General features: G+C 41.9%; 1 pseudogene across 1 annotated transcript in view; it reads right to left on the bottom strand.

Annotated features, from left to right (window-relative positions):
- Window positions 1–1,348: 1,348 nt before the first annotated feature.
- LOC307110181 (large ribosomal subunit protein uL11-like) overlaps window positions 1,349–16,039 on the bottom strand; it is an 85,417-nt pseudogene continuing 70,726 nt past the window's right edge. Inside the window, exon 2 of the transcript in view lies at window positions 1,349–1,909. The product of the transcript in view is annotated as a large ribosomal subunit protein uL11-like (transcript). The remainder of the gene's footprint in view (window positions 1,910–16,039) is intronic.

Here is a 16,039-nt window from a genome sequence, read left to right as displayed (position 1 = left end):
TGTAAAGCACCCAGCACAGAAGTTGTTATTAATTTCAGGAGAGAAATGTTCATTAGACTCACATTTTATGCTTTGATCACAGGCCTTAGCATATGAGAGACCTGAGTTGGGTTCACAGATACGGAATTTTTGTGTAATAAAATTCAAGCGTTCCTATAAAAATCTAAATACTTGCAATAACCGATATTCCGTAAAGGCCTCTAATCAAGGTTTTGTTTGCTAAACTCAATAATTTGTTTGAAGAGAAAGCAGACGTCTGGCCTTGCTTTTTGGAATGATTTTCTTCTGCTGATGAGAGTAACTGAAATTCGCCTTAAGTCTGGCAGCTGCACATAAACATCATTTGGCCAATTTTAGGCAACCTGTGGGATTTCTTCTCATCTTCTGTGTAGCATTGTATTATTCTCCCATTTTTTTTAAAAGCCTTCGACAGCTCCCCAAGGCTCTGAGGACAAAAGTACAAATGAGGCAGCTTGCCCAATTAGTCGAATCAGCCTCAGATATTGTACCCGCATATTCCCACCACCAGCTCATCAGCCACACGTTACAAATGAGGACTCTGAATGCCAGAAGGCTGAAATGACTTGCCCAAAGCTATATTGCTCCTAAGTGAATGAACTAAGACTAGAATCCCAGCGTCTCATTGGCATCATCTCTGGATGAGGGGGACTCCTAATCTCAGAAGAACCAGAATGATCGCCTTCAAGCCAAGTGCTAACGTTAAAGGCCTCAACGAGGCTGAAACAAAACCGCAGGGCACTCACCTATCCACAGCTGTCAACTTTTTCCAGTGGTGAGATGTTTCCAGGGCCATAGCAAGTGCATCTTTTTGTTGGTGATCTCTCATTTATTTTTATGTAGTTCATTTTGCTACTGTTAATGAATCATAATGTAAATATCTGTGTTTTCCGATGGTCTTAGGCTCTACAGGTTAAGAACCACTAGCAGGGTCTCCTAAGACCATTGGAAAACACAGATATTTACATTAGGATTCATAACAGTAGCAAAATTACAGTTATGCAGTAGCAACGAAAATAATTTTATGGTTGGGGGTCACCACAACATGAGGAACTGTATTAAAGGGTCGCGGCATTAGAAAGGTTGAGAACCACTGGTAGACACTGAAGTTGGAGAAGAACCATCTTAAGCGCTGCATGAAGAGCCTCATGGAAGCTGGAAGCCCAATTGTGTTTAGATTCCTTTCTGATGCTCTGGCTGGTTGCCCAAGGGAAACATTTGTGAAATCCCTGTCATCGTTTTTCTTTTGTTTGTTTGTTTGTTTTGTTTTGTTTTGTTTTGTTTTTGGTTGTCAAATGATCTTTAATTGAAACATCTTCCTTTGTAGTTCTTAACTAGCCGGACATTCCACGGCACCACTGTGGATATCATCTATGATGTCATGAGGGTGGCGGCCAACAACATTGCACCCCACAGACTGGCAGTCCCCAGGATCACTTTAATGGTTCCAGAGTTCTCTAGCTATAGGTCAGTGCCGCATCTGTCCGGCAAGGCTGACAATCTCAGCAAAAGGGGTATTTCCACTGAGCTTAATGGGTTTTTGCTTCTTTCTGTCTCTTGGCGGTTTTTGAGGGCTTTGATGACCAGGGCAGAGGCAGAAGGCACTACTTCCATCTGGGCCTGCCTGTTCTCAATGGCCAGTTTCACTGTGATCCTCAGACCCTTCCCATCACCGGGTGCTTTGGCGATGTCATCACCAACCTTTTTCGGAGACAGGCCCAGGGGGCCAATCTTGGGGGCCAGGGCAGACGTGGCACCCACATCCCCACTGGTGCACCTCAGGTATATGACTTTGATTTCGTTGGGGTTGATCTTCGGGGCATGGTGGAGGCAGCTGGTGTCCGATGAATCCGGATTTGGGATGACGAAGAAAGTTGCCCCTGAGCCTCCTCTGAGCCGAAAGCCGAAAAAGCCCTGGCGTCATTATTGACACTTCTTTGAAACTCCACAAATGAGAGTTCCCTTCTCCCTTCTTAAAGGCAGAAGGAATTAGTTTTTAAAAAAATGGACAAAAATGTTCAGCTTCCTCTTTTGTTTTAACTGTAAAATAAAAATTTATTTATTGGAGGAATTTTGGATACACATATAGAAAAAAGAAAATAGCCGAAACCGGTTTGGCTCAGTGGATAGAGCGTCAGCCTGCGGACTGAAAGGTCCCAGGTTCGATTCCGGTCAAGGGCATGCACCTTAGTTTCGGGCACATCCCCGGTAGGGGGTGTGCAGTAGGCAGCTGGTTGATGTTTCTAGCTCTCTATCCCTCTCCCTTCCTCTCTGTAAGAAGTCAATAAAATATATATAAAAAAAAAGAAAGAAAATAAACCATTTGCCAGTACAGAGTGATAGCCACTATTTTTACCATCCAATATGTACATATATATGTATTTATTTAATCTTTTGAATAAATAATGCATTCATATAGTTATAAAATATGAAAAGCTATGTAATAAAATTTTTGCCCATTTCTATACACCATATGCTCAATGTCACCCCAATCCCAATAGATAACTACTCATTAATTTTTATACATCCTTCAAGAGATATTAAGTATAATCACATAAACATGAGTATGTATGCTTTCTCCATTTTTACCAAAAATGATAGCTCTATTCTACACAGTTCTGCACCTTATTCATGTTTTCACAACTACTAAAAGGCCTACGTTTATGATACATTTTATAAATTGCATTTCAATTTCTATTTTTACCATAATTATTTATCATGTATCTACAGAGTCTTCATAAATGTTATTTGATACTAGAGGCCCGGTGCATGAAATTCGTGCATGGGTAGGGTCCCTAGGCCTGGCCAGCTATCAGGGCACATCAAGGCTTTTTGGCTGCCAGCCAGGGCCTTCCTTCCCTGGCTGATGGTTGCTGGCTGGGGCCTTCCTTTGTTCCATGCCACCCCCTGGTGGTCAGCACACGTCATAGCAAGCAATCGAACTCCTAAGGGGACACTTTGCATATTAGCCTTTTATATATATAGATGGCCCCACAGTACTTCATTGTGTAAATTTGCAATAATTTATTTAACCAGTGGAGGTTACTGATGCACATTTTGGCCCTTTCCCTTTCCCCCCTTTAGTTACAGATACCTTTGTAATGAAACATGGTGCACAGATATCACCACGCCTGAGTACTGGGGGAGCTGGACAGACATACTCAACTGCCGCCAAGAGCCCAGAGCAGCCCATATTCTTTCCCTTCCTCAGTTTTTTTTTTTTTTAATATATTTTATTGATTTTCCACAGAGAGGAAGGGAGAGGGATAGAGAGCTAGAAACATCGATGAGAGAGAAACATCGACCAGCTGCCTCTTGCACACCCCCCACCGGGGATGTGCCCGCAACCAATGTACATGCCCTTGACCGGAATCGAACCTGGGACCTTTCAGTCCGCAGACCGACGCTCTATCCGCTGAGCCAAACCGGTTTCGGCCCTTCCTCAGTTTTGTTCAGTTTCTTTCGATTTGGGGAAATACTCTATAACCTACTAATATTATCTCCCTTTTCTCTTAATATATAGAGGCATTTATAGCTTGTCATAAATAAGGTTTAACTATTATGTAAAATGATGGGAAAGGGGGAAAGAGCAGATGATATTTCCACCTGGAAAAGTGTTCATTCCATTACTGGTAAAAAAGGAATGAAATTACTTTGAGGCAAGTAGAAGTAGAAATAAATAAATAGAAAGAAAGAAAACCCCACCTCACTCTGAGAAAATGGCAAAGGAACATTCATGGGAAATGAACACCATATAGGAATCTGAACTTAAAACAGGTGGAAAAAAATATTGGAAAAAGAGAAGGTTTTCATTGAAAAGGTGTCTTAAAAGTCTGCGTAAGTCAAATAGCAGAGAAAATAGGTTCGCAGAGAGGCGTGCATGGTCCACCGTCCATCTCTGAAGCAACAGGCTTGGAAAGTATCAAGCAGAACCGGTTCTTGGTCAGAAACTTTTTGAGACGGACTCACCAACCTGAGCAAACCCCTAATGCCATAGCTTACCTCCTGGCAGAGTCTAGCAGGAGGTAGCTGACCGTTGCAGTGTAAGATGATGAGATGAGATTGGGTTCAGTTCAAGTTGCAGAAATACAGAGAGGAAAACATAATTTTAGAACTGTTGGGGAACGCCCATTCTTAGGGTGGGTAGGTGAGGATAGCAAAAGCCAACAAATTTTCTACTGTCTTCACTCCAATCCAATCCAATATGAAATTCAGCCTCAGAGAGCCAGTCAATCCAGGGTTAGAGGAAAACTGAAGCCTTAAATATTTGAGATAGATTCCAAAAGGAAGGGGCCTACCAAGTTTCATTACAAAGGTATCTGTAACTAAAGGGGGGAAAGGGCCAAAATGTGCATCAGTAACCTCCACTGGTTAAATAAATTATTGCAAATTTACACAATGAAGTACTGTGAGGCCATCTATATATATAAAAGGCTAATATGCAAAGTGTCCCCTTAGGAGTTCGATCGCTTGCTATGACGTGTGATGACCACCAGGGGGCGGCACGGAACAAAGGAAGGCCCCGGCCAGCAAAAGACTTCGTGATTGGAGAGGTATACTATATGCACATTTATTAACTAGCACGCTGAAATAGCAGAACTTGTAGGGTGCATCATAAAGGACCTATAAGTGTGCTCCCTCACTATCTCACATGGTCCATAGGAAATCTGCAGCTTTGACCCATTGTAAATGGGAGTTCATTCACTCCCAAAATGTTTCCAGAGACTGCATATAGGTCAATCCAATCAGCATCTCACTCTTTGGATTTCTCAGTCATGAGTAGAATCCCTATGTACAATGTCTACCACTAGGAGACCTGCTGGGTTCTAGAACCATTCTTCCCTGGGCTCCAGGGAAAGGTGTCCTAGTACATATGTACAGCTCACAAAGTTCTCACAAAACCTTTTCTCATTTCCTACTCCAACTCTTTGCCACCTCCAACTCCCTTATATGTTGTAAGTGTGTAGCTAAGGGCTGTAAAATGATTCTTGATCACTCTTTTGCAACTTATAGATTGGTGGTATGGCACCAAAATTTTATATGTAGTGTATTCAAAATATAGTTAGGTTTTAGTCATTTTTAAACAATTGATAGACATATGTATAATAATAAAAGAATAATATGCTAATTAGACCAGACAGCCAAACCAACTTCTGGACATCATTCTGGACGTCCTTCTGGATGAAGCCATGGGGGTGGGGGCCACAGCAGAGGCAGTTAGGGGCTATCAGACAGGCAGGCAAGCAGTTAAGGGTGATCAGGCAGGCAGGCAGAGTGTTTAGGGGTGATCAGGCAGGCATGTGAGTGGTTAGGGGCAGTGAGGCAGGAAGGCAGAGTGGTTAGAGGCGATCAGGCAGGCAGGTGGGTGGTTGGGGGTGATCAGGCAGGCAGGCAGGTGAGTGGTTAGGAGGCAGCAGTCTCAGATTGCGAGAGGGTGCATGCTAGGCTGAGGAAACCCCCTCTTCTTGTGCCTGAATTTCATGTGCATATATAATTCTAGTGCATATATAATTCACGTTCAAATTCACATCACTTTTAGAGTGGCATTTTTAGTATCTAAAATACTGAGAAACTTGTATGATATGTTATCCTATGAACAACACAGTCTAGAAGGGTCTTAAATTTCTTTGAATTTCTTTTTTATGTTTAAGGGGTTGCATGTTCTGGAAGATTTAAACTTTCAGGTTGGAAGTGTATTTTATTTTCCAGAGGAAAACATCCATGCTATTTTCTAGAGGAATAAGGAAATGAAATGCCACAAGTGAGGAAACCATTTAGGTTGGGGATTGTGTATGTATGTGTAAATTGCGGGATGTCTATGAGATAAATCTGTGTGGAAAAATGTCATTTTGGGATTGCATTTTTATGTTATGAAAGAGTGGGAAGGAGAAAGATGAATAATTGACCCTTGCCATTTTCCGTTTCTACTGCCTTCTCTCCCAAGCAGATAAAACACATAAATACTAAATGCAGACTGTAAAGCTGTACCTTGACAGATGTGGATTATATTCTAAAGGGGCACATTCAAAGAGCATCACCCAAATCACTTATTTATTCCGCATCCCTTACACATACCTCAGTGCAGTTCTGCAATATTATCATGTACTTTAAGCAAATATCCTATGCAAATTAGCTTGATCAAATTTTTAAGTTGGGGTTGGAGTATTATTAGTCTAATCTATCTATATATAAAGCTAATGACCAGAACACCATAACAACTGGAATGACTGGTCACTATGATGCCCACTGCAGCCAGCAAACCAGCCCGATTAGGGGTGGGGCTGGCCAGCCAACCTCGTGAGGGCCCTCCTCCCACCCGGTCCCATCCCTGATTGCCCCCTACCCCAATAGGGGGTGGGGTTGGCCAGCCAACCTCCTGCAGGCCCTCCCCCTGGCCAGCCCCACCCCCAATGGTCCCCCACCATCTTGATTGACCCGTGGCCCCTCCCACCAGCCAGCTCTGCTCCCCTATTACCTCCCACACAGGTGGGACTGGCTGGCCAACCTTCCATGGCTGATCCCCGATTGCCCCTCCATTTGGGGGCGGGGCCGGCAGGCTCACTGCCCACAGCCCCTCCCATGGCTGGCCCCTCCCCCAATCGGCCCCCCGCCCCAATTGGGGTGGCGCCTGCTGGCCAATCGCCCATGGCCCCTCCCTCCAGCTGGCACAGCCCTGATCAGGCCCTGATTGGGGCAGGCTGGCCAGCCAACCTCCTGCTGTCTCCTCTTCCCAACAGGCCCGGCCCTGATCCACTCCAATTGGGGCCAGGCTGGCCAGACCCCACACCTTCACGAATTTGTGCACTGGGCCTCTAGTATAAAATAACTCTTCATGCTATGCTAAGTGAAATAAATCAGTCAGAAAAATACAGGAATCACATGATCTCATTCATAAGTGGAATCTAATTAACAAGATAAACTGATGAACAGAGTGGATCCATAGACATGGAAGCATGGAACAGAGTGTGGAATCTCAGAGGGAAGGTGGAGGAGAGTGGATGAGTGGGAGGTAATCAACTGAAGACTTTATATGCATATAGGCATAACCCATGGATGCAGACATGGAGTGGTGAGGGCCTGGGGTGGGGGAAAGAAGATGGACTGGAGGGGGTCGATGAAGGAAAAAAGGGGACATATGTAATACTTTCAATAATAAAGATTAAATAAATAAATAAATAAATAAATCTATAATAGTAAAAGCATAATATGCTAATTAGACTGGATGTCCTTCCGGACATCCTTCTGGACAACCTTCCCAAAGAAGCTGGGGCTGTGAGGGAAGCCTGCGTCCCAGGTGCCAGAGGGAAGCCGGTGCCGGCAGCTGGGGGAAGGAAGGCCTACTCTTGCATGAATTTTGTGCATCGAGCCCCTAGTCCTATATAATAAAGAGGTGATATGCAAATTGACCATCATGCCATCACACAAGATGGCCACCCCCATGTGGTCACAAGATAGCCACCACAAGATGGCTGGCAGGGGAGGGAAGTTGTGGGTAATCAGGTCAGCAGGGGAGGGCAGTTAGGGGTGACCAGGCCAGCAAGGGAGGGCAGTTGGGGGCGACCAGGCTGGCAGGAGAGGGCAGTTAGGGGCAACCGGGCTGGCAGGGGAGGGCAGTTGGGGGTGACCGGGCCTGCAGGGGAGGGCAGTTGGGGGAGACCAGGCCTGCAGGGGAGGGCAGTTGGGGGGGGACCAGGCCTGCAGGGGAGCAGTTAGGAGTCAATCAGGCTGGTAGGGGAGTGGTTAGGGGGTGATCAGGCTGGCAGGCAGAAGTGGTTAGGGGCAATCAGGCAGGCAGGCAGGCAAGTGGTGGGATCGGGCCTAAACCAGCAGTTAGACATCCCCTGAGGGGTCCCAGATTGGAGAGGATGCAGGCTGGGCTGAGGGACAACCCCCCTCCCCCCCCCACCCAGTGCATGAAATTCGTGTACTGGGCCTCTAGTAAATAAATAAAATAACTCTTCAGTTTACAAGAGTCACTATGAATTTTCTCCAATATTAAATCTTCCTCAGTATAGTCTTAAAAATTAAATTTATGCCCTGGCCTGAGTGGCTTAGTTGGTTGAGCATCATCTCATGCACCAAGGGGTTGCTGGGTGGATTCCCCATCAGGACATATACCCAGGTTGTAGGCTTAATCCCCAGTAGGGGGCATGCAGGAGGCAGCTGAAAGATATTTCTCTCTCATCCATGTTGCTCTCTTTCCCTCTCCCTATCTCTCTCTCTAAAACCAGTAACACTAATAAAAAACATATTAAAATTAAATTTATACAAAATTGGTCAAAAAATACATTTTTTGTAGCATGGACTTTACTCAGAGTACACCAGGGGTATACAGAATATTGAGATGCCCCAAGTATCTTGGGCAGGGAAGAAAGCTAGATGGAGAGAACATACATATACCTATTTCTGAGCAAACGTGAGACTAGCCCTGTCTGGGAGGGCCTGTGGAAGTAGCCAGGGGGAATTCGAAGGATCCCACGTGAAGTAGGGGCTGGGCATCAAAAATGTTTGCTTTTTATTAACATCCTCTCATGTGTCCCCAGACAGGGGGTGAGTGCGGAGGAGGGACGTTTAGGACATGCGTCTTTTCTCCTGGGCCCTGTTTCTCTATCAGGATCACTCACTTGTAAAAACATGCCCAGAAGGGCAGGATCTAATGGCATCATGGAGAGAGAAGAAACAAGATGAGACGGGCCCGGAACCCTAAAAGAAGAAGCCATGTCTTGTGCTAGCGTGAAAGGTGGGAGAAAAGTAAATGCTCCTCTGGGCTCCTTGAAGATGGGTAGAATGTCATCGCAAGTGGCCATTCAATAAATGTTGCTTAATGAGAGAATGGCTGAATCAAAGGCATGCAGCAGGCAGTCTGGCTAAGGCCTCAGCCCTGTCTTTCATGGACAGCATCCGTTTCTCAGCGTGTGAACTTTGGGGGGCAGAGCCCGCCTGCGAGGCTTTAGCCTACTCTCCCCCTTGCTGTCTCGGGTGCCTCCCTCTTACCTCCTAGTACCTAGGAAGGATTGCGCACTCACTCTGAGCCTAATAAAGGATTGTCTAGGATGATCAGATTAGAATAATTTATTTGTAACCATTATAAATGTCTGAGAAATGTTGTGGGTACCATTTTACTTTTGGATTTTAAGAATTACATAAGACATATGTGCAATTTAGTAAAGAGTAGAAAACAGATAAGTTAAAAAGAAGAATCACTCACTGTGGCACTAATGAGAGATAGCAAGATAACCATCTCTTTGTACAAAAATGGGATCACATTGTACATATTTTTGTGTCATGTTTTTTCCCCATTGTGACAAACCGTGAGCATTTTTTCCAAGGCAGAATTTTAGAAGTGCTCTATTAATGTGATGCCTTTCTCTTATGTCCTACTTTAGCCCAGCTACAGCTTTAAAAAATAAATAAACTTGGTAGCTCTTTTCCTGCTCCTAATGAATCATTACCATTTATTATGCCTCCAGGATTCAGCAAACAGTGTCAGTTCTGCCTGTGACAGAAAAGAAATGGGTTCACCCAAACGGGGAAGTTATATTTGAAAACACAGCTAAAAATACACAGAAGGGTAGCAACATCTCAAGGGCAAGGTGAACTTCACCGGCACGTGAGGCGTGGGGAAATCTTGGCACAGACTCCATCCTTCCCCTCCCCCAAGCGGCTAATACAGGTGCGGAGAGAGATTCCAGGAGAGGAAAAGAAGTAGCTCCATCTAACAGCAGCATTCGTTCAAAAAGATTGTTCGGGCTTTAATAAACCCATGACTGTGGTCCTAATACTAAACTCAAAATCAGAACCACACCCGTGTAAGCTTGTGAAATCTGAGCCAGGGGTGCTGCAGAGAAAACTGCACCTTGTTCAGCACTTAGAGCTGGAGGCACGGATGCTCCGGGGGACACCTGGGCATAGACCCTCTTTGCTCCCTCCCACCCCAGCAAGGGGTGGCCCTATTGGTCAGACTTTGGTTCAATAAACAGAGAATCTGTGTTTTTCCTAAAGTGCACATTTCAGTGTTTTTTTTATATGTTCACAGGTTGTCCAACAATCACCACTACCTAACTTCAGAACATTTTCATCACCCCAGAAAGAGGCCCTGAACCCAACACAGTCATTCCGTGGCATCCACTCACAAATCTCCTCTCTGTCTCTGAATTTGCCTCTTTTGGGTATTTCGTATAAATGCGATCAAACACTATGTGTCTTCTGTGTCTGTCTTTCACTTAATGTCGCAGCACATGACAGAACTTTATTATTTTTTAATGGAATTCATTGGGTTGACATTGGTTAATAAAACTGTATAGATTTCAGGTGTACAATTCTGTAATACATCATCAAGTCTCCTTCCATTACCATTTACCCCCCCCCCCCTTTACTCCCCCGACCCCCTTTTCCCTCTGGTAATTATTACACTGTTGTTTGTTTCTATGAGTTGTTTTTGATTATTATTATTTTTTGCTTAATCCTTTCATCCTTTCACATTTTTCATCCAGCCCTGTAAACCCCCCTTCGTCTGACAGCTGTCAGTCTGTTCTCTGTATCTATGCATTTTTTTTTGTTTATTAGATTCCACATACAAATGAAATCATATGGTACTTGTCTTTCTCTGACTGATTTATTTCACTGAATGTAATATTTTCCAGGTCTATCCATGCTGTTGCAAAGGGAAGATTTCCTTTTTTTTTTTTTTTTTTTTTTTTACAGTTGAGTAGTATTCCATTGTGTAAATGTACAACAGCTTTTTTATCCACTCATCTACTGATGGGCACTTGGGCTGCTTCCACATCTTGGCTCGTAGATAATGCTGCAATGATCATAGAAGTGCATATATTCTCTCAAATTAGTGTTTCAGGATTCTTCAGGTACATTCCCAGAGTGGAATCACTGGGTCATAAGGCAGTTTCATTTTTAATTTTTTTGAGATAACACCATACTGGTTTCTACAGGGACTGCACCAATTTGCGTTCTCACCAATAGTGCATAAGGGTTCCTTTTTCTCCATATCCTCACCAACACTTGATGTTTTTTGATTTTTTATGATAGCTATTCTGACATGTGTGAAGTGATTTCTAATTGTGGTTTTAATTTGCATTTCTTTGATGATTAGTGACGTTGGACATCTTTTCATATGTCTATTGGCCATCTGTTTGTACTCTTTGGAGAAGTGACTATTCAGATCCTCTGCCCATTTTTAAATTGGGCTGTTTGTTATTTTGGTGTTGAGTTTTATAAGTTCTTTATAAATTTGGGATATTAACATCTTATCAGATGTATGATTGGTGAATATGTTCTCCCACTCAGTGGGTTGTCTTTTCATTTTGTAGATGGTTTCCTTTGCTGTGCAAAAACTTAGTTTGATGTAGTCTCATTTGTTTACTTATTTCTTTTGCTTCCATTATCCCAGGAGATATATAAAATATATATTTCTATAGAAATGTTTGAGATTTTATGGCCTATGTTTTCTTCTAGGATTTTTATGGTTTTGGTCTAACATTGAAGTCTTTAATACATTTTGTGTTTATTCTTGTGCATGTGTAAGAAGATGGTCTAGTTTCATATATTTTTTGGATGTATCTGTCCAATTTTTCCAATACCACTTATTGAATTGAGTATCATTATCATGTTGTTTGCCTTTGCCTCCTTTGTCAAAAAATAATTGTCCGTAAAGGTTTGGGTTTATTTCTGGGATCTCTATTCTGTTCCATTGATCTATATGTCTGTTTATATGCCAGTAGCATGCTGTTTTGATTACTATGGCCTTATAGTATCATTTGATATCAGGTAGCATGATTCCTCCAACTTTGTTTTTCTTGGCATCTGTATTTGGAGATTTTAATCTTTCACCAAGATTAGCCACCAAATGAAGTAGAAATCTTATTATGCTAAGCGAAATAAGCCAGTCAGAGAAAGATAAATATCACATGATCTCACTCATTTGTGGAATATAATGAACAACATAAGCTAATGAACAAAAATAGATCCAGAGACATAGAAGCATTGAGCAGATTGTCCAACCTCAGAGGAAAGGCGGAGGCTGGTGGGGAGATAAGAGATCAACCAAAGGACTTGTATGTATGCATATAAACACAACCCATGGACACAGACAGTAGAGGGGTGAGGGCATGTGCTGGGAGGTGGGAATGGCTGGGGAGGTCAATGGGGGGAAAAAGGATACATATGTAATACGTTAAACAATAAAATCTACGTCTTAGAATTCCTTCTGTCCCTTAGGAACCATTTCAGATAAGGCTGTGGGGAATATGAAAATGAAACCACAAGTCAGAGTTGGGTGGGGAGACATCTAAATTAGGAAACCCAGTTTCTTTTCTCTTATCTGCATTCAATTTAGGGGGGGGGGGGGAAGAAAATAATATCCAGTATTGAGAAAGGAGCATTTGAAATCTCCAATTATAAATGTGGATTTATCTATTTCTCCATTTGTTTGTATCAGAGTTTACTTCTTGAATTTTGAAGTTCTCTCTCCATTTTTTTTTTTTTAAATCTCCACCCTAGGATATTCTTCCATGGATTTTTAGAGAGAGGGGAAGGGAGGGAGAGAGGGAAGAAGGGAAAGAGAAAGACATCGATGTGAGAGAGACACATTGATTGGTTGCCTCCTGCACGTGTTCTGACCAGAGTGGGGATGGAACCTGCAACTCAGGTATGTGCTCTAGACCAGGAATTGAACCCAAAACCCTTCAGTGCTCAGGCTAACACTCTAACCACTGAGCTACAGTCAGGACAAAATTGTGTTGTTTGAAACTCAGTTACTTATGAGGTATATGCAAATTCAGTATTATTGTCTTGTTGTTGAATTAACCACATGCAAACAAATGAAACTGGATTGCAGTTTGTGTCCATGTACAAAAATTAATTCAAAATGGATCAAAGACCTCAATATAAGACCCAAAACAATAAGTTACATAGAAAAAAATATAGGTACCAAACTTATGGACCTTGGTTATAGAGGACATTTTATGAACTTGACCCCAAAGGCAAGGGAAGTAAAGACAAAAATAAATGAATAGTACTATATCAAACTAAAAATATTCTGTACAGCAAAAGAAACTGACAACAAAACAAAGAGGCAGCCAGCCAGATGGGAGATGATATTTTCAAACAGTAGCTCTGACAAAGGTTTAATACATAAATATATAAAGAACTCGTAAAACTCAACACCAAACAACAAATAACCCAATCAAAAAGTGGGCAGAGGACCTGAAAATACACCTATCCCAAGAAGACATACAAACAGCCAATAGGTATATGAAAAGATGTTCAACTCATTGGCAATTAGGGAAATGCAAATCAAAACTACAATGAGATACCACCTTATGCCTGTTAGAGTGGCCATTACCAATAAGATAAGCAATAACTAGTGTTGGAGAGATTGTGGAAAAAAGTGACCCTCATTCACTGCTGGTGGGGATGTAGACTGGTACAGCCACTATGGAAAGCAGCCTGGCAATTCAAAATATTAAGAATAGAGCTACCATATAACCCAGCAATCCTACTACTGGTTATATACCTGAAAAAATTAAAAATCATGTGTTCACAAAGCTATATGCACCCCTGTGTTCATTGCAGCATTATCCACGGTGGCCAAGACATGGAAACACCAAAGTGCACTGCGATAGAGCACTGGATAAAGAAGATGTGGTACATATATACAATGGAATGCTACTCAGCCATAAGAAAGGATGAAATAGCACCGTTTGCAACAACTTGGATGGACCTTGAGAACATTATGCTAAGTGAAATAAGTCAGTCAGAAAAAGCTAAAAACCATATGATTTTACTCAGATGTGGGATATAGAACTGAAACTCATGAACACAATCATCAGTGTGGTGATTGCCAGAGTGAAGGGGGTGGGGGGAGGGGAAGGTGACAGATTTGACTTTGGGTGGTGGGTACACGGTGCCATATACAGATCTTGTAACATAGAAACCCACACCTGAAACCTATATGTTCACATTGACCAATGTCACCCCAATCAATTTAATAAATTAAATGAAAGAATTATAAGAAAATACTGTAAACAATTATATGGCAAAAAATGGGATAATTTGGAAGAAATAAATAAATTCCTAGAAGCATACAATCTTTTAAGACTGAATCAAGATTAAGAAAATCTCCTTGGACAGTCTGGCTCAGTTGGTTGGAATGTTGTCTAGTGCACCAAAAGGTGGTGGGTTCAATTCCAGGTCAGAACACATACCCATGTTGCAGGTTAGATCTCTGGTTGAGGTACATGTGGGAGGTATCCAATCAATGTGTCTCTCTCATATCGATGCCTCTCTCTCTCCCTCCCTTCTTCACTCTTTCTTTAAAATCAATAAAGATATATCCTCAGTTGAAGATTTAAAAAAAAAAGAATAAAGAGAATCTAACAGACCAATTATTAGCATTGGCATCAAATCAATAATAAAAAAACTCCCAAGAAATTAAACGCCTGGATCAGATGGATTAACAGGTGAATTTTACCAAACATTCCAGAAAAGAACTAACACCTATCTTTCTCAAACTATTTCAAAAAATTCAAGAGTAGGGAAGGCTTCAAAGCTCATTTTACAAGATCAGCATTATCCCAGTTTCAAAACCAGAAAAGACACTACAGAGAAAGAAAATGATAGGTCAATATTCCTGATCAACATAGATGCAAAAATCTTCAGTAAGATATTAGCAAACAGAATGCAGCAATATATTAAAAAGATGATACACCATGATCAAGTGGAATTTATTCCTGCATTGCAAGGTGTATCATCTTTGTCCATACTATAGATTCAATGCACTCCCCATTAAAATACCAATGGCATATTTCACAAACCTAGAAGAAACTCTCCAAAAATTTATATGGAATAAAAAAAGACCCCGAATAGCTGCAGCAATTCTGAGAAAGAAAAACAAAGTAGGTGGGATCTCAATACCAGATATCAAGCTGTATTACAAAGCCACTGTTCTCAAAACAGCCTGGTACTGGCACAAGAACAGATATATAGATCAACGGAAAAGAATAGAGAACCCAGAAATCAACCCAAACCACTATGCTCAATTAATATTTGACAAAGGAGGCAAGACCATACAATGGAGTCAAGACAGTCTCTTCAATAAATGGTGTTGTGAAAATTGGACAGATACATGCAAAAAATGAAACTAGACCACCAACTTACACCAATCACAAAAATAAACTCAAAATGTATAAAGGACTTAAACATAAGACGGGAAACCATAAAAATACTAGAGAAATCCACAGGCAGCAAAATCTCAGACATATGCCAAAGCAATTTCTTCACCAATACTGCTCCTAGGGCAATGGAAACTAAAGAGAAAATAAACAAATGGGACTACAGCAAAATAAAAAGCTTTTGCACAGCAAAAGAAACCATCAACAAAACAACAAGAAAGCCCACTGCATGGGAGAACATATTTGCCAATGTTATCACCGATAAGGGTTTAATCTCCAACATTCATACAACTTAACAGAAGGAAGATAAACAACCCAATCAAAAAATGGGCAATGGACCTAAATAGATACTTTTCGAAAGAAGACAGAAGGAAGGCCAAGAGGCATATGAAAACATGCTCAAAGTCACTAATCATCTGAGAGATGCAAATCAAAACGACAATGCGGTACCATCTCACACCTGTCCGAATGGCTATCATCACCAAATAAACAAACGACAAGTGCTGGCGAGGATGCGGAGAAAAAGGAACCCTCATGCACTGCTGGTGGAATGCAGACTGTGCAGCCACTGTGGAGAACAGTATGGAGTTTCCTCCGAAAACTGAAAATGGAACTCGCATTTGACCCAGTGATTCCACTTCTAGGAATATATCCCAAGAAACTAGAAACACCAATCAGAAAGGATATATGCACCCCTATGTTCATAGCAGCACAATTTACCATAGCTAAGATTTGGAAACAGTCTAAGTGCCCATCAGCAGATGAGTGGATTAGAAAATTGTGGTACATCTACACAATGGAATACTACGCTGCGGTAAAGAAGAAGAAATTTCTTC

Source organism: Cnephaeus nilssonii, assembly GCF_951640355.1.
Source record: "Cnephaeus nilssonii genome assembly, chromosome: 13".
NCBI lineage: Eukaryota > Metazoa > Chordata > Mammalia > Chiroptera > Vespertilionidae > Cnephaeus > Cnephaeus nilssonii.
The sequence above is the reverse complement of the archived record's forward strand: the minus strand, read 5'-3'. Positions and strand labels throughout refer to the sequence as shown.